Source organism: Rhincodon typus, chromosome 8 (assembly GCF_021869965.1).
Source record: "Rhincodon typus isolate 14 chromosome 8, sRhiTyp1.1, whole genome shotgun sequence".
NCBI lineage: Eukaryota > Metazoa > Chordata > Chondrichthyes > Orectolobiformes > Rhincodontidae > Rhincodon > Rhincodon typus.
Genome location: NC_063339.1, coordinates 82542045 through 82560392, shown reverse-complemented (window position 1 = coordinate 82560392; position 18348 = coordinate 82542045). Strand labels below are relative to the sequence as shown.

The following is an 18348-nucleotide window of genomic DNA, read 5'->3' as shown; positions in this document are numbered from 1 at the left end:
GTCAGCGTTAGCTGCAGCTCGACGACCGTATCAGATTGCTTCTTTGTCTCCCCTGTCTGTATTTCTCCATGTCCCCTGCTCTCTTTTCGTCTTCGTTTCGATGCGTCGTTTCGATGCTTCGTTTCGATGCTAGACCTTTGGCCTCTCTGCTTCTCCCAGTTGGAGGAAATTGCAAATTGTGGTAAACCCAATACCTCCCACATTTGTATTTTATCGACTTCCCCAAACACAGTGCAGCTTTCATGGGAAGAGCTTTAATAGTCAAATTATAACAACCAATCAGTCAGTGATCAAGTTTAAAATTGAAACAGCTAATTTGAAATCCCGTTATATTTGGAGTTAGTATGAATCAAATAGTGTAGTGATAATGTCTCTGGACGATTAATCAGATTTCTTCGCTGGCTTTCTGGGACTTGGGTTCCAATGTCAAAGTTGGAATTTAGTAAAAATCTGGGATGAAAGAAAAATATAGCGTAAGGGCTGCTAAGTGATTGCTGTTGATTATCATCAAAATCTTTTTGATTAATAATGTCTTCAGCGAAGGAAATCTGCCATCCTACTATGGCCTGGAATACATGTGACTAGACTGTTTTCCAGTGTGAACCTGTTATACCTTGCTCAGAGTTTCATTTAAAGTGGGCGTACATATTCACACTCTGCATATGACGTGCCACATTGTGTTTTATGACTTTTCTTCCCTTCCAAGCATGCTTGCTTAATTTAATGGCATGGAAGATATCCGTTTCTATCTCTCCTTCACTCATTGTCTTTCTGCTTGTTTCTCTCTGTTTCTCAGTCTCTACGATTCCATATTGCTGCATCCACCTCCCTGATTGACATGAAGCAGAGTTTTCTGAAACCCATTCTTCTGCGGAGCTACAGACTGAAAATAAATTCACCAGTTTAACCATTTCACATTTGCAGTTGATTGACAATTCCATGTATTATTGCACTCTCTTCGACTCACGGTGTAAAAATGCGGTTTACTCTTGTTCAAAAGCTGCCTTTGAATTGTACATAGCAGCCCTTATTTTGCGCTGTTAAGTAGAATCGCAGACAGGTGCACTTGCAATGTGCAAGACGTTGTCAGGCGTTCAAAATGATATAAGAGGAAACCAAATTAACTTCACGTCAAATTATCTTACAACCGTTATCCAGCGTGTTTAGGCGGTGCTCTTGTGTTTCTTTCGTTCTTTCCACCTGTCTGATTGATCCTGTTTACAAGACAATATAGTGTTTATTCTGCCCTGTCTCTTGCTCGGAGAACATATTGATTTTGTTCCTGAGCCCCATTCATTAGTCGGAAAAATACAGTGGTGAAATGATTGGATTAATTGCAGGGCAGCGCATGTCTATTGCATCTCACATTCAGTTTCTATCAAGAGCGAAATAAACAGCATATAGTCCGAATATGACTGAACTTTCATCAATATCTATTCAAAAAATAAAGCTATGGATGGGACCAGTTTCTTATCAAACACAGCATCATGTGTCCGTGAGCATTCTGGGCCTGTGATGCTGCATAGTCATCGCAACTGCAGTTCTCTTCACTGGTAAATTGAAAAGTTATTTAACTCTGCATTTAACATCTACATCATACATAATCAATTTTCAAACGGAAAGCAGAAATATAATTAAGTCTATCCAAAATGAAGAAAACTCATTTGAATGCCTCTTCCACATTATACCGAAGGCCGCTTGGGATCTTTGACCTGATTCCCACAGTCACTGAGGTTGGGAGGCCAGATAGGATAAAAGACAGGCAGACCTCAATATACTGGGATAGCAAGGTGTAGAGCTGGATGAACACAGCAGGCCAAGCAGCATTTCAGGAGCAGGAAAGCTGACGTTTCGGATTTAGACCCTTCTTCAGCATCTGCAGTTCCTATTATCTCATTATACTGGGGACGATTTTCTCTTTTAGGATAGAAATGTCATTATCACGAACGGAATATGTGGAGAATTGTATCGAAGTAAGTTTACTGGAAGGTCTAAGAAAGCCATAGGTTGATGAATGTTCATTAGGATGCTTAATGTGTGAGACCAAGCAATTTTCTTCTTTAGTCCACGCTGTACTTCATACATTTCAGTTTGTACATCGAATTGAAGGTTCAGACACGTGTTTGAGGTAAGATGTCAAAATGTAGGAGAGAAAAATGTTGCAACGTGAGATTTTTCTACTTATCTAGGCTCCCGCAGAACATGGCTGTTTCACAAACAATGAGTGAAACCAACCTCAGGAATCGAAGAACATGATTTTGAATAGTGTTGTAAATACACTGTTAAAACCAATGATCTTCCTGACATTTTCTGTTACCAGTGGTATCCCAGCCCATCGGTAAATGTTCTAAAGAAGGGTCACTGGACCTGAAATGTTGATTCTGCTTTTGTTCCACAAAGTTTACCAGACCTGCTGAGTTTCTCCAGCAGTTTCTGTTTTGTTTCAGATCTCCTATCCCCAGTTCTTTGTTGTGTTTTTTTTTTGGCTTATTGGCAACGGTTCTGCTGCAGGGAAATAAATACAGTGGACACACAAGAATTTCGAAGCAAACGTATTTCGGCAAAGCTCGATCAATCAGCCGATCAGTCCTGCTAAAAGTCGCCAAAGCACAACTCACAGTCTGCAGCGCGTATCATTTCTTTTCTGAAACTCACAGAGACATAGAACTGGACTAAATCTGGACAAAAGCTACTCCTCTATTTTGCCCAAATATCGCAGCATTAACCTTATTTTGATCACATGGTGTCCAGTTGGTTCCCACTTTCCTGGTGATATCTTGTGCTTTTGTTTTTAGATTCTAAACATATCGTGGTTTTATTAATTTAAGCAGAACGTTTCTTAATAACAAAGAAATACACAAACACAAGTGACAATGCTAAGTATTTTACTAAGAGCTATAAAGAACAAACTAACACTTTACGGGATGAACAACTTGTATGCGTGGAGGCAGGATGTCCAACAATTCACCTGCACCATTCGAACTAAACGTAAATTCTGTGAATTGTTGTTAATGGTTGTTGGTTGTTATTGTTCTTCGGGCGTGTGAAAAGGGGCAATATCTAAAAGCAGAATCTGTGAATTTTCAAACTCCAATTCTTCTGACTGTTACTTGCTTCGTTGTAAATGTTGTACAGCCTCGAAATTCACCAAAAGCATCATCACAAAGCTTTTATTTTTAATGCACACTGCAGACGACCCCTCTGTTAATCTGATTTCCTGATTTAGTCTATATCGGCAATGTGAAAAGTTTTCATCGTGTTCATCGGCGGACATTTCTCCTCACTGCTTATCTAGACTCAGTCTACGTTTATGTTATTTCAGTCTAAAGCTGTTCATTGAATCAGAAATATATAGGATAGGAAAATCTTCAAACAGCAACGTGGCAAAAATAAGAATAATATATAATAATAAATAATCAAGTGTGGAGTTTCTGTCGTGTAACTGAACGCTATTCTCTTCTCCTGGAATTAATTTCTACGCACTGGGTGGCGCATCCGACCTGATTCATGCAGACATTTGTGGATTGGCTAAATTTAGATCTGAGATTCAGGCTCAAAATTGCTAGTGAGATATTGCCAACACTTTCAGTAGATGGGCATCAAGATACCTCAAACTGTCAAACCACAATAAAATGTATGGAATATATCCCATTGTTGAGGGATACTGTCAGATGAGCTCAGGAAGGAGATGAAAGAGAAAGTAGAAAGGTTTTACGTGTAGGATAATTAAGATCATTCCACCTGTGTTCAGTTGTAGCACTGGGTTACTTAAATCCATATGTTTCATTTCAATATAATGATTCTGGGAGACGTTCACTCCAAATAAAAACTGCCTATGCACAATACAATCCCACATGCACCAAACTAAGTATGTGGATTGCATGAATTTTTCGGTTCACTGGGGAATTTTCAATTAAACGTTCCAGATGTTGATTAGCAGACAGCGACCGTAGTTATTCCTGCTTTTATTCTGTCTTTTATTTCCCTCCTGAGCTCATCTTATAGTATTTTCTTTACTCAGAGAGTAGTAAGGGCGTGGAATGCCCTGCCTGCAACAGTAGTAGATTCGCCAACTTTAAGGGCATTTAAATGGTCATTGGATAAACATATGGATGCTAATGGAATAGTGTAGGTTAGATGGGCTTCAGATTGGTTTCACAGGTCGGTGCAACATCGAGGGCCGAAGGGCCTGTACTGCGCTGTAATGTTCTATGTTCTATGTTCTATCCCTCAATAATGGAATATATCCATACATTTCACTGTGTTTTGACAGTTTGAGGTATCTTGATGCCCATCTTCTGTAAGTGTTAGATTTTAGTAAGGCACTTGATAAAGTCCCACATGGCAGATTGGTACAAAAACTAAAATCACATGGGGTTCTGGCTAGACGGATGCAAAACTTCCTTGGTCATAGAAGGTAGGGTTAGCGGTGGAATTGGTATTTTTCAGAATGGAGACCAGTAACTAGTGGTGTTTCACACGGATCAGTCTAAGGTCCTCTGTTGTTTGTAGTATGTATAAATGGTCTGGAGGAAAATGTGCATCGTCTGATTAGCAAGTTTGCAGATGACACCAAGATTGGTGGAGTTGTGATAGTGCCAACGGTTGTGAAAGGATACAACAGGATATAGATAGATTGATGACATGGGCACAGAAATGGCAGGTGGAGTTTAATCCAGACATATGTGAAGTGATGCATTTTGGAAGATCAAATTTAGGTATGAATTATACTGTACATGGCAGAACCGTTAGGAACATGAACATTCAGACGGATCTGGGCGTGCAGGTCCATAGTTCACTAAAAGTGGTAACACAGGTGGCCAAGGTGATTAAAAAGGCATATGGCATGCTTACCTTCATTGGCCAGGGCATGGAATACAAAAGTTGGCAAACCATGTTGCAGCTATATAAAACCCTACATTTGGGGTATTGCGTGCAGTTTTGATCACCACATTGCCAGTGGGAAGCGCAAGCTTTGGAGAGAGTACAGAGAAGGTTCACCAGGATGTTGCCTGGTCTCGAGGGCATTGGCTATAAGGAAAGATTAAAAAGAGTAGGATTGTTTTCACTGGAAAGACGGCGGCTGAGAGGAGACTTGATAGAGGTCTACAAAATTATGAGAGGCATAGATAGAGCGGATAGTCAGTGGCTTTTTTTTCCCCCACGGTTGAAGTTTCAATTACAAGGGGGCACAGGTACAAGTTAAAGGGGGAGGGAGCAGTTTTATTCTTTTATAATGCGGCACTGTTACTAATGGATATGACGTGGTGCTGAGTCACTTTCAATTCTCTCTTTATTACTGAGTTAAATAGTTCAGCCTTTTGCAATGCTAGTGCGACCATAGTGTGTTCCAAAGACACTCATTTATCTCGCTGTTTATTTCAGTCTATTTTTGCTTCCCTATGTGCTAAGTAAGTGTATGTCCAACAGCAAAAAAAAGAACACTGATAGATGCAGTTACTGATTCGTTCATTTATAAGTTTTCCATTTCTCCGTCAGTCCACAACATTTATGGTGAACTGTGCTTCAAGATATTTCCATCAGGACAGCGAAGGCAAATGAATCGTTAACGTTGACTTGCAGTTTCTCAACTATAGATGCTGACCCTTACCTCTATTGGTATCGCCAGTTTCCTGGCCAAGCTCCAGTGAATGTGTTTCGTATCCTGAGATATGGTACTTCCCCAGGTGACTTCATGAAGGCTGCTTTTCACCGAACTGAGCACGAAGAAAGAGCATGGTTTGACTGAGAGTTTCTCAGGCAGAATTGGCAGGTGCCGCCATGTATTACTGCGCTTACATACCCAGAGTGGAACAGCTCGACGCCCGCTCTTACGTAAAACAATTCGATTGAATAGTCAAGCAAAGGCAAGAATATTCAACAATCCTCAATACAGAATGTGGCAGGCTAATATGCCTTAATGCGATTTCAATGAACTTGACAAAGATTTTTTTTCTCACATCGCCTTTGCTACTTTTGAAGAAAAAACATTTTTAATCTTTACCCGCTCGCGTTTGTTTTTTTTTTACATTTTCTCTCGATGCACCCTGTTCAGAACATCATAATTTTGGCTACATCTGTTTGATCTTGACTTAGCCAACTTCACTGTGTCCTTTCCTGCATCTTTTGAAATGGCTTCTGTTTTCTTCAAAATCTTTATAACGTTTTCGAAGAGCTGTGTTAAACACTGATTATTTCTCTCATTTCTCCACTGCCTGTCTGTGTGCGTTGATTCTGCCTTTATTTTCGGTGGTGCTGCCCTCCCTTTGAATCGCTGGTGATGTCTCTCCTCCACTTATGCAGTGGCTTCGGGCTGCTGGCAGAGGGTGGTCTTGATATTTCATTGATCCTCGATAATTCGTTCAGTACCAAGACTAAATATCTAATTGCAGCTAGATTTTTCTGAAACGACTTCAGAGATGTCAAATAACGACGAGCTCAACATTCATTATGTTTTGAAGATATTTCCACTGAAGTAGATAGTGCAATAACAAACACAGAAACACAGGCACACACGCAGATGCGGATAAACACACACATACACTGATATACACCTACAAACTGTCGATTCTGATTTTAATCTATCGCGATATGCATTACATATCATCCTAACATCCGTGTCCTAATGTACAGCAGTTGTCTATCCCGGTAGAACACAGCATGGCCCATTTGTGTGCTTGTCTGTGGAGATTCAGCGAGATGGTGGACATATCATCACTGTTCTCTTTCTGGAATTGATATGATTCTTCCTCACCTGATGTTTCTCAATATCACGGTCACAATCTCTCTTCTATTTGCCTGCCCCCATTGATACCACTTGGTATCACTTCCTCTGCTCAGTCCCATTCTTATCTTCCTCTATTGGAGTCTCTTTATATTTAATCTATTCTCGTCTTCATTGTCTTCCTAGGTTGTGGTTTATATATTATTTTGACTGCATATCTTTTGTGTGTGGTGCGGCAATGGAATCTAAACTGTGATTATTACTTGAAATGATCTTTCCAGTACATCACATCGAAACAATTATCAAATGTTGCTGTGCCAAAACCCCCTTCTGCTGTCTGCCACCCTGACTGCAAACATTGATCCTATGTGTTTACGCCTGAAAAGTTCACAATAACTAGACGAGTAGAAGTAGCACTACACCACCCTCTCTATGATGCCATCCTTCTCATACGCCCTCCAAAATTAGCTAATCAGTCATTTCAAATATTTCAGCTGTAAATTAATTAAAATTGTTCAGTAACATTAAAACATTACACAATAATACATTTTTAATAAATCAAATGCATGAACTAATCTGACACATGAAAAGGAAATAACTGCGAATGTGAGTGATTTGGAAGAGACGATTTTAGGTTAAAGATAAGACCTTGGCACAATACTTACTGTTAGTGGCTCCACTTGCAAAGCCAAAGGTCGAGGGTGGGGGAGGAACCACAGGAGTTGTACTCAGTAGTTCACCCATGTGTATCATTGAATCATCCACCTGGCTGATGTTATTAAAGAAAGGCATGAGAGAATGATGTAATCTGTTCGTTCACCGAACTGCAACTGAATTGCATGTTGAAACTTATGTTCTGTCGAGGGACTCACAGTTAGAATAAATTGAGGACGATTTGAACGTGTCACAGAGCGAAGCAGAACGATTTTAACGTGTCATAGAGTTAAACCTCTGGAATTATTTAGTTTCTGAAAGAGAAATGCACGAGCCAGCCATCGCTCCAGTCTTCGCCATTTTTTATCCGATTCTCGCCATTATTGGTGCCCCTGGTGAGAAACGGATGTCAGATAACTCTTTTTTTTATTGTATGTCTACAGAAATTCTACCTCTTCACTTTCAGGTTTGGGCTGAATTTATCTTCCACTCAGTGCAGTAGGCTTATAACGGATTTGAAAGTGTTCCATGGATATCAATGCATTTAATGTTATGGTGAATTATTGCGTATTATTTGCAATTTTATTGTGGAACATTGCAAACTATTGTCCTGTTCATTGTGCTTAACGCTCCTCGAAATGTTGTTTACTGCCTTGGTGAAATATGAAGCTAATATGTGATATTGCTTGGAAAACAATCTATTTTATAGTTGAAAACGAAATTTCAATGTAATATACTAAAATGCAAATCGCATTTTTAGTGTCTGGAATAATATCACAGTAGAATGTAATTTATAATATTTTGTGCATTAGTTATATGACGTACGATAATTAAGAATAAGGGTGTGATAATTATATTAGGTACGTTTCAAAATGAGTACACCTTCAGTATTTACATCACTCCACATACAACATAGTAAAGGATGCAATAGTTTCCGCATAGTGAGTTCACACTGAGCGCTTCCCACTGGCAACGTGGACTTATGACTTAATTCTCAACAAAAGACGATTTGAGGGAAAATGACGGATTATTTTAGCTTGTTATACATTTCTTTTCTTTCTTTGAAAGGTTTTATTTGTAGGGAAATTATTTTGAATATCTATACTTCTTAAACCATTTGAAAGTTCTGAATATCCTTGCCCAAGATCAACAATTAATGCTCATCTTTGGTTTTCATTTATGTTGGTGGAGTTCGCTTGTTCCCTGTTGTAGTTGGTGCTGGTGTCAGGATGTTACTTCACAGCAGCTTTAGCAGATGTGTTGTTCAATGACACAAGGAGATATTAAGGCAGATGACTCAAAGTTTAGTGGAATACTGATGTCACATGAAGAGTCTTAAGGAAGGAAAAGGCACTGTAACCACAGAAGGAGGCATGGTTTATAGTAGCTTTAACCAAAACCAAAAAAAAGGAATCGAATGACATAAAGAGATCAAGGCAAATAACCAAAAAGATGATGAATGAGTTAAGATGTAAGGACTGTTGAATGAAAGGAAGGAGTGACAGAGCCCTTTTGGAACGAATTCCAGAAATTAGGTGTCAGTAGCTGAAGGTGCACGCTGAAAAGGATAAGTGATTATATCAGGGATAGGCAGAAGAGAAGCATTCGAGGCTGTGCACTCTGATGGTTCCAGAATATTCCAGAAGACAGGGGTAATTACAATTCGAAGGATGAGGTGATTGGAACACACACATTGTTATAAAGCGGTCAGCTTAAGTCAGAGACTAGAGACTTGAAAGGGGCTGGGTATGAATAAGGGCATGGCAAACAACAGTTTCACATGAGCGCAAGTCGTATCATTAGCTTAATGGATTGACTTAATGAATCGAGTGTGGAGCTAGTGGCAGTGATAGATTGCAATGATTCCTGTATAGTTTAACGCAGTTTGGATGTTGAACAGTTACTGGTGACTGTGGAATTATACCTGCTTGGCACTGGCACTGGGTGGAACAGAAGCAATATACTAAGAAATGAGATGTCGCAAAGTCTGGTATTTGATGTTCCAACATCTCTCTCTCTCTCTGTATCTCCCATAGCCAACTTGCTGGTCATAATAATCCTGTCCCGAGGACGGTGTGGATTGTCACAATGCAGTACCTACTACCTGGTGATGATTGCAGTGGCGATTTCCTTTTCATTATCACTGGGTGCATTTTCAACCGGATTCTCCGCACTTACTTTATGGGCAGTGTCCTGTCCACCACCCTGGCTGCAGCCTCAGTACTGTGTTGGTCTATGCTACTCAAGATGGCTCGGTCTGGTTGACCGTGGCCTTCACCATCGACCGTTTTGTGGCAATCTGCTGCCAGAGAATGAAGAACAGATTTTGCACCGAGAAAACTGCATCTCTGGTCATAGGAATAGTCTGTGCTCTGAGCTGCGTCACAAACGTGCCGTTATACTTTTGTGTACAAACCCTTGTTTACCATTAATGGTGTGCCCTGGTTCTGTGATATCAAGGCCGCCTTCTACACATCGCCATTCTGGAAGGCGTACCACTGGCTAGATCAGGTCCTAGCGCCGTTTCTCCCATTCTTCCTCATTCTGCGGCTCAACATCCTGACTATCAGACACATCGCAGTGGCCAGCAGTGTCCGCATGAGGCACTGCAGTGCTAAGCGTGCTGAAGATACTGAGTTAGCAAGTCGCAGGCGGTCCATTGTCCTGCTCTTCGGCATCTCTCTCAGCTTCCTCCTCCTGTGGGTCACCTATGTAGGACATTTCATCTATGTGAGGGTTACAGGAGAGCGTTACATCACGAGCCTGGAGTTCAATGACCCTGAATGCATCTTTCAAGAGATGACCAACTTGCTGCAATTACTGAGTTCCTGCAACAATGTTTTCATCTACGTGGTTTCCCAGAAAAAGTTCCAAGAGGAGATGACGAAGCTGCTGATGTCTCCCTTTAAAACGTTCATTGTTTTCTTTAAACAATACCATCAATAAAACATCTTTGCTTCCTATTTTTCCCTCCTTTCTTTCCTTCAGTGTGGTACAACGTGCAGTACTCTCTCACATAAAATAGAAAATTGTGGTTTCAAGATCCAGTGCTTGATAACTGTACAACCCATACTACAACACCGACATTTTCCTGTGTGAAATACTGAGACAATGTCAAAATATCGGAAACAGCTTTTTGTGCACTCTCTCTGAGGAAGTGCAAAATATCCTACATTCGCCATTTAAACAACAGTAAAATTTCGTGCAGCGACCAATTTCGGCCAGTGTTTAGCTGACATTGAAAAGAACGTCTACTTGTTCTATAATTTTGAATCATCTTTGCATTTACAAAATCAATCTTCCTTTTTGTTAACGCTGTCTCCTTCATTTTCTTTCTTCTTGCTTTCTTTCTTTCTTTCCATCTTTCTTTCTTTCTTTCTTTCTTTCTCTCTTTCTTCCTTTCTTCCTTTCAATCTTTCCATCTTTCTTTCCATCTTTCTTTCTATCTTTCTTGCTTGCTTCCTAAGGATCGATATGTCAGTTTTGGCCAAAGATGAATTTTAGGAGGTCCACCAAGATGAAGCCTGTCAAAAGTCAACGATTCTTAAATTTATTTGCAAACTATTCTACAGGGATTTATTGCTGAATTGTCACTACACTAAAATACAATTGTTGTTACTTCTTTATTATTACAAGAATTGTTCTCATTGTATTACTTCCCATTTGCTGTTATTGATCTTTCGTAACAATTCTAAGATTATTTGTTCTCTACTTGGCCATGGGCGCAACGTTGAAATTTAAACAATCTGTATTAGACTGTGTTTGTAACATTCTCTCCTCCTGTTATACGACATAATTGCAAGTATATATCAGTAGGTATCAAACAGGCCTTTCATCCAACAGAAAATCAAGATACTTAAAGTTCACAAATTCACTCCCTGCCCTTATTAGTTGCATCTCCACCCAAGCATTCCCCTCCATTTTCCCCACCATTTCTTTCTTTACTGCATATTGACCTGCTCTCTGCCCGTATTCTGAAATCGGATTTGCCTCAATATCCAACACAAACTGAATTACAAACCTGATAGACAAACAATGGCAAACAAGTCATTCACCCACACAAATTCCATTCAACTCATTTTCAGATTCGCAAAGATCAACTTTTGCCTAAAGTGAAGGAATTTTGACGGGAAACGTTTTGGAAAGTTGGTATGGCTTTTGTTCGAGACTCTCTCACTGCGGGGTTTGTGTCAATGCTGCACGGAGGTTTAGTGAGTGGGATATAATCGCGCTGCATTCCTTTTGCACATTCATTGGACGAGACCAGCATTTGTTGCCCATCCCGAATTGCTCAGAGATCTGTTAAGAGTGAAAGACACTGCTGTGGGTCAGGCGTCACATGTAGGCCATACCAAGTAAGAATGATAATTTCCTTCCCTAAAGGACATGGACGAACCAAATGGATTTTCATGACAACTGACAACGGATTCAAGCACGTCATTAATTCCAGATTTTTATTGAATTCAAATTCCACCATTTGCGATGGTCGGATTTGTGGATTACCTGGGGTCTCAAAATTAACAGACAAGCAATGATACCATGAAGTCTTCATTTCCCCCATAGAAGGATGTACTGGGATGAGCCTGTGCTCGATGTATTGGGAGGTTTGGCCTGCATTGACGGATTTTGTGTCCCAGGAATGGGCGGGAATCGGCTAATTGAAGTTGCAGTGGCTGCTTTCTGCTGGAAGCAGGGGATTGGAGATTGGGGACCAGGAATCTTGTTGCTTTTCCTGGTAACACTCACTGTGGAGCTGAGGAAGAGCGAATCGTGGATGCGTTTGTTTGAATTCAATCACTGGATAGATTTCGTAAGGGTTTGATGTAGGTACAGAGTGGGTCTAGAGAATCAAAACATTTGCAATTGATATTCATTTAAAATGGATTAACATTTATCTGGTTATTCCCCTTACGCAGACTGTCAGTGAGCTCAAGCTTGAGAATGCCGCTTCCACAATATCAGTTTGTGTTTCCAAACCAAAGGGTGGAGCTTTTATTGTGGAGACGTGGGAACAGTCTGATCCAACACACTGCAGACACATCCATGGCACAGGGACCTGGCTGTCCTACAACTGATGCTGTCTGCCTTAGAGCCTTTCAGTATCTTGTGTGTTCCCGAATTTTCTCATTTTCCCGAAGCTAAGATGAGGTTTGAATTCCTTTCAATGTCTCCGATCAATTCATGACCCTGAGATCATCAGGGTCAATGTTCCAGTCTCTTAAAGAAGGGGAAGGGGCCTTGACTGTCTGCTCATTCGTGAAATGGAGTTGCTGGTGTTGGACTTGGCTGGACAAAGTCAGATGTCATGTGACACCAGCTTATAGTCCAACAGGTTTGTTTAAAACCACAAGCTGTCGGAGTACTGCTCCTTCGTCAGACGAAAACGAACAGTTCACTCTTCATTCTCCTCTGATTCCAGTTCCCCAAAGAGTTGTTAAAGTTTCACAAAGCTGGAGATTGGGTTTTCTGTCGTGCTACCTGGTCATTTAGAGGAGCCACAAAGAATGGGCCGTTGGTTTTGGGCAATTGGAAGTTACACATGAGGAGTTTGTGGCATTATTTAAGTTCACATCTCATAACGCTTATCATTGTCTGGAGAAATCACTTTTGTTCCATCTCAAGCTACTTTTTGTCAGAGAAACTTATGTCTGGTGACAGTGAGTCAAAGTGAAGAAATGGTGCAAGTAACGGTACAATTGACTTGTAATCAGGGCTGTCAGCTTCCCAAGTGGTTAGGATTTAAAGCTTCAACTGCCGCGGACCGGGTTTGATTCCCAGTAAGAAAAGGGGTGTGAGACAACAAGGTGCAGAGCTGGATGAACACAGCAAGCCAAGCAGCATCCTCGGAGCAGAACGGCTGACGTTTCGGGCCTAGACCCTTCATCAGAAATGGGGGAGGGGAAGGGGGTTCTGAAATAAATAGGGCGAGAGGGGGAGGCGGATAGGAGATGGATAGAGGAGAAGATAGGTGGAGAGGAAACAGACAGGTCGAAGAGGCGGGGATGGAGCCAGTAAAGGTGAGTGTAGGTGGGGAGTTAGGGAGGGGATAGGTCAGTCCAGGGAGGACGGACAGGTCAAGGTGGGGGGGGAATGAGGTTAGTAGGTAGGAGATGGAGGTGCGTCTTGAGGTGGGAGGAGGGGATAGGTGGGAGGAAGAACAGGTTAGGGAAGCGGGGACGAGCTGGGCTGGTTTTGGGATGCGGTAGGGGGAGGGGAGATTTTGAAGCTTGTGAAATCCACATTGATACCATTGGGCTGCAGGGTTCCCAAGCGGAATATGAGTTGCTGTTCCTGCAACCTTCGGGTGGCATCGTTGTGGCACTGCAGGAGGCCCAGGATGGACATGTCGTCTGAGGAATGGGAGGAGGAGTTGAAATGGTTCGCGACTGGGAGGTGCAGTTGTTTATTGCGAACCGAGAAGGGGTGTAATGTTCATTGTAATAAGTATGGAATATTAATAGACTTCCATAGCTTTTAGAGTTCTATGTCAGAGTCATAAGCTGCAAATGCCTGACATCTAATCGCCTTATTTTCAGAATAGAGGGCGTCAGATTCAAACATTCCAGGCTGAGCTGAGGACAGTTCCCATTAACAGGAGCTCAACATCAGCAGAGCACGAAGAACAGTCTATACCCCATACTCTCGATGTGAACTAATGGCGACTTCGTACAGCTGCAGCAGACACTGTAACACGTTGCATAGCAAGAAGAATGCGATTGTAAATATTGGCTCATACAAATTATGATGGGTTTGGTCAGTTTCAAAATTTTTTTAAGAAAAAATCGACTTAGTTGCCAAAGTAAATATTTCTGTTACAAAATCCTTTTAAGGATTTGGCGTCTAACTATTGGATCATTGGCTGAGGGACGTTTTGGAAATGTCTGCACACTGTACATGGGCACAGCAGAACCTTGGGAACCTCTTCCGTCATAGAGTTCCTTAACTCCGAGTTTTCAAACAGGATTTGGGCAATGACATGAAAAGGGAAAATCCATTGTTCAGTCAGAGCTAATATGAGGATAGTTGGAAAAGATGAATATAACTATTGAAACATTGGGAGGATGGAGAACTGCACCATGCTGACACCGATACATGCCACAAGGTGGCAAAAGTATTCACAACCCAGAAGCCAATCGTACATTTCAACGCTTTGGCTGAGAAATAACGTTTCAACCCGCTCGAGGAATTTTAGCAAATAATTGATCGTTGATCAATTCCCGCCCAGGTAATAGTACACAAACAGTGTAAATCGATGATCCACAAGTGTGAGCGGTATGAAGGTGATAGAGCCCCTCTCCTTGGATTGAGCTGTAAGAGCTTTGCGCAGTGGCAGTATCATATTTTATGAGGTTTAACTGAGGGGCAATTATTGCACGTTGAAAACTTTACCCAATACCAACTGTGATGACTTGTAGTCAAGTCAATCATGGCAACTTCTGATAGTCTGTACGGAGGCTGCTTATTTCCAGAAAGTGGCATGAAATCACGAAAATGTTACGACCATGTCGAAGTAATGTAGAGAAATAAAAATAGAAACAAAACTGAATTTCCTTAACTCTGGACATGGTACAAGTCGGAGGATTATGAAGAGATTTTGGGAAAATACTGTCAGCTTACGGGTGGGAATACATTAAGGAAACAAAACATACATACAAACAATCGCAATTTTTGTGAGTCTCTAGAAATTCTTTGGGAACCGGAAATCAGAGGAAAATGAAGGGTGAAATGTCCTTCTGAGCAGAGACCTTCCCTTTCATGAAGAGCCTGGGATATTGATTCTGATGTTCCCAGGGACATTAACTGATCTGAGATATTGAAAGGATTCTCGCTCCTGTATATCAGGAATTCAAACCTCATCTCAGCTTCAGGAAAATGAGAAAACTCAGGAACAGACAAGACACTGAAAGGCTCGACAGGACACTGGCCCTGGTTGTTGGAGAGCTGGTTCTCGGTGACATGGACATCAGAGTTTCCCATGTCCCCACAATGAATATCCTAGTCTTTAATTTGGAAAAGTAAAAGTCTTAGTGTCTTAATTGTCATTCTAAAAAGGGTCAATCTGAAGCCTTAGCTCACTGACATCCTGCTTTAGGAAGCCTTGTGTATTGCCAGTTTCTGAAGTACGATTGGTCAGCACGTTTGGCTGTTAACCGCAATGTTGGTGGTTAGAGACACCCCGGGGCGAACCTGTTGTTTACATTCCATCAGCTTTATTTGCTGCACAGTTTTGGATTGTCAATGGGGTGGAGAAAATATTCCCCAAACAGAGCTCTTATACATTGAGTAATTGCAAAGATGTTTCCCTACTCTTCAAATGACTAACGTGAAGAACTGTGGAGCGGGGAAATCTGAAACAACAACATAAATTGCTGGAGGAACTCAGCAGGTCTGGCAACATCTGTGGAGAGAAAACAGTTATCTGATAACCGTATGAAATTATGACTGTGTTCCTTTTTCCAGATGCTGCCAGACCTACTAAGTTCCTACAGGAATTTCTGTGTTATCTGATAACCGTCTGAAATTATGACTGTGTTCCTTTTTCCAGATGCTGCCAGACCTGCTAAGTTCCTACAGGAATTTCTGTGTTTCTTAATTCATGTTCATTTCAAATACCACAATGGAACAATCGGACTCATCGTGTACCTACATCTAAAACTTTAGACATCTGCAAAGTGATTGGTTTCAAACAAATCCATGAATCATTTGTTCTTCCTCATCTCACAAGGAGAGAGATCAGGAAAAGCAGCTGGGCCACAATATTCTTCAGTCGTGGCTGAATAGTTAAAACATTGAATCCCAACATCCATTGAGTGAATCCCAACATCCATTGAGATAATCCCACGCAGTTTCCACCCCTGTCAACTACAATTGATACCAGTAGGCGGATCAGAAGGGAATTTCTCCCCTCCCCTTTTTTGAGGATCAGTTAGGGAAATTGTCCTCACCAGAGGTTAGTGGGAATCTGGAGCTCACTGCCTGTCTGTATTGAAGAGTCAGAAAGCCTCAGAACATTTAAGAAGTATGTATATGCTCATTTGCAATGACAGGACCACAGACCAAATGATGGAAAATAGGACTAAAACAGTCAGGCTGCTGACGTTGGCGCTGACGCAAAGACTGTGTGATTTGGCGGGGTGGGGTGTGCTTTCACTGCACTGTAGACTCCTATGACCCGTTGTAGTCAGATCAGGTTGAAAAAAATGAAAGGAGGACGTTAGCAAAATGCACTCGAACCAGGTAGGAGTGGAATCGATAATTCCCTGATCTGTCTGTCAGATGCATTATCGTTTTAAACATTATGACTGGGGCTAACTGGTGCTGTGCACGTTCCTGGAATCAACGTATGGGAGAATCAAGAAGCTGAGATCCCGGTATCTCTTTACCCAAACTCGTGCAAAGCGGTTGTTTCTCAAATACCTTGTGGATAACATTAGCTGGCCCCTCTGTCCAGGGAAAGATTGGCATCACGACCTGCCTGTGTTTGCACCAAACAGCTCATTGACCTGGGAGCTGGATGATCAGCGGGAGATGAAGCCGAGACGTAGACAGAAGCGGGACAGTTCGACAGTGCAGCTGCTGAAAGTTTTTTTTTTCCAACTGGCTGGAGTGTCTACACTGGACTCCCATTCTCTATGTGCCTGCCACTTAGAACTTAGTGAAGAGACATTTCTTCACTAAGATAATGAATCTTTAGAATTATAAATTGACTGTCCAATCCATCACTAAAGCAATTCCAACACAAACACAGGATTTATAGTGACATTTGTACCGTTGTGTAAAATAGTCATAGCAGAGAAAGAGAGTGATCAGCTCGTCCTGTCTGTGTCATTACCATAACATTCCCCACTCATTCTACAGTTTATCCAGCCTCTCCTCGTTATTGCTACTAAACTGAGAGTGAAGGAGTGAAAATAAAAGAAGAGGAGGAGCATAATTGCTTCTGGAACAAAGGAAAAAACTCCAGGAAAAATTTATTGTTACAGTTCACAAAGTGAAAAGAAACAATATTCACTGATGAGGACTAAATCTGGGCAACAAAAGTGGGGGCAATAATAACAGATTTAGTTCAAACACAGGAAATGTGTTCACTCAATGATTGTTTCAAATGTGTTGGACAGTTAACAGTGAGGAGGAACAGTGCCACAAGTTGCAAATGGGCAACTTACAGATTCCAAAACCCACCAACATCGTAAGAGCTTAAGCAGTAGGAACAGGAGTAGGCGGCTCATTCCCACAAGCCTGCTCCATGATTCAAAAATAGTTGATCTGACACTCATCATGTCCCCTTTATTGCCTTTTCTCCATTAACTCTGCATCTCCATCTGATGAATAATCTATCAGAACCTGAAACAAATACAAAGACTCTGCCCCCACATCTCTGTGTGACAAGGAGTTTCAAAGACTCTCAACTGTTGCAGCGAAGAAATTGCTCCTCATCTCACTATTAAATCGGCGTCCTTTTATTCTGAGAGGATATTCTCTGGTCCCAGACTCTCTCATGATGGGAAACATCTTCTCAGCATTTAACCTACAAAACCCCTTAAGAATCCTGCATGTTTCAATGAGATAACTACTCGTTCTTATAATTCCAGTGAGCAGAGTCCCAACCAGTTTAATCTTTGCTTATAAGACTAATTTTCCATACCAGGGCTCATTGCAGTTGCAGTGAAAGAGTGGCACCAATAAAGGTATCATTCAAATCATCTGATTCCAGACCCCGGGCTAGAAATGACCGGAAGCTTCTTGCTGAATTTGTCAGGGTTCTGACTAGAAGAGACCATGAGTCAAAGCATGAAAGTCCATTTCACTGGAGTGGGTAATAAAATTACGGAGCGACTGTGAATAAAATGATTTGAAGTTCCAGAAGAGAAAGAAGTGATACTGAAGCAGCAAGACAACAAGGTGCAGAGCTGGATGAACACAGCAGGCCAAGCAGCATCATAGGAGCAGAAAGCCTTTCTGCTCCTATG

The 18348-nt window shown here is 41.4% G+C and overlaps 1 non-coding gene across 1 annotated transcript; it reads left to right on the top strand.

The window, feature by feature from the left end:
• Positions 1-14693: 14693 nt before the first annotated feature.
• On the top strand, positions 14694-14831 carry LOC125483878. Its single transcript, XR_007262785.1, has one exon. It is a non-coding gene; the product is annotated as a U4 spliceosomal RNA (small nuclear RNA).
• Positions 14832-18348: the final 3517 nt, after the last annotated feature.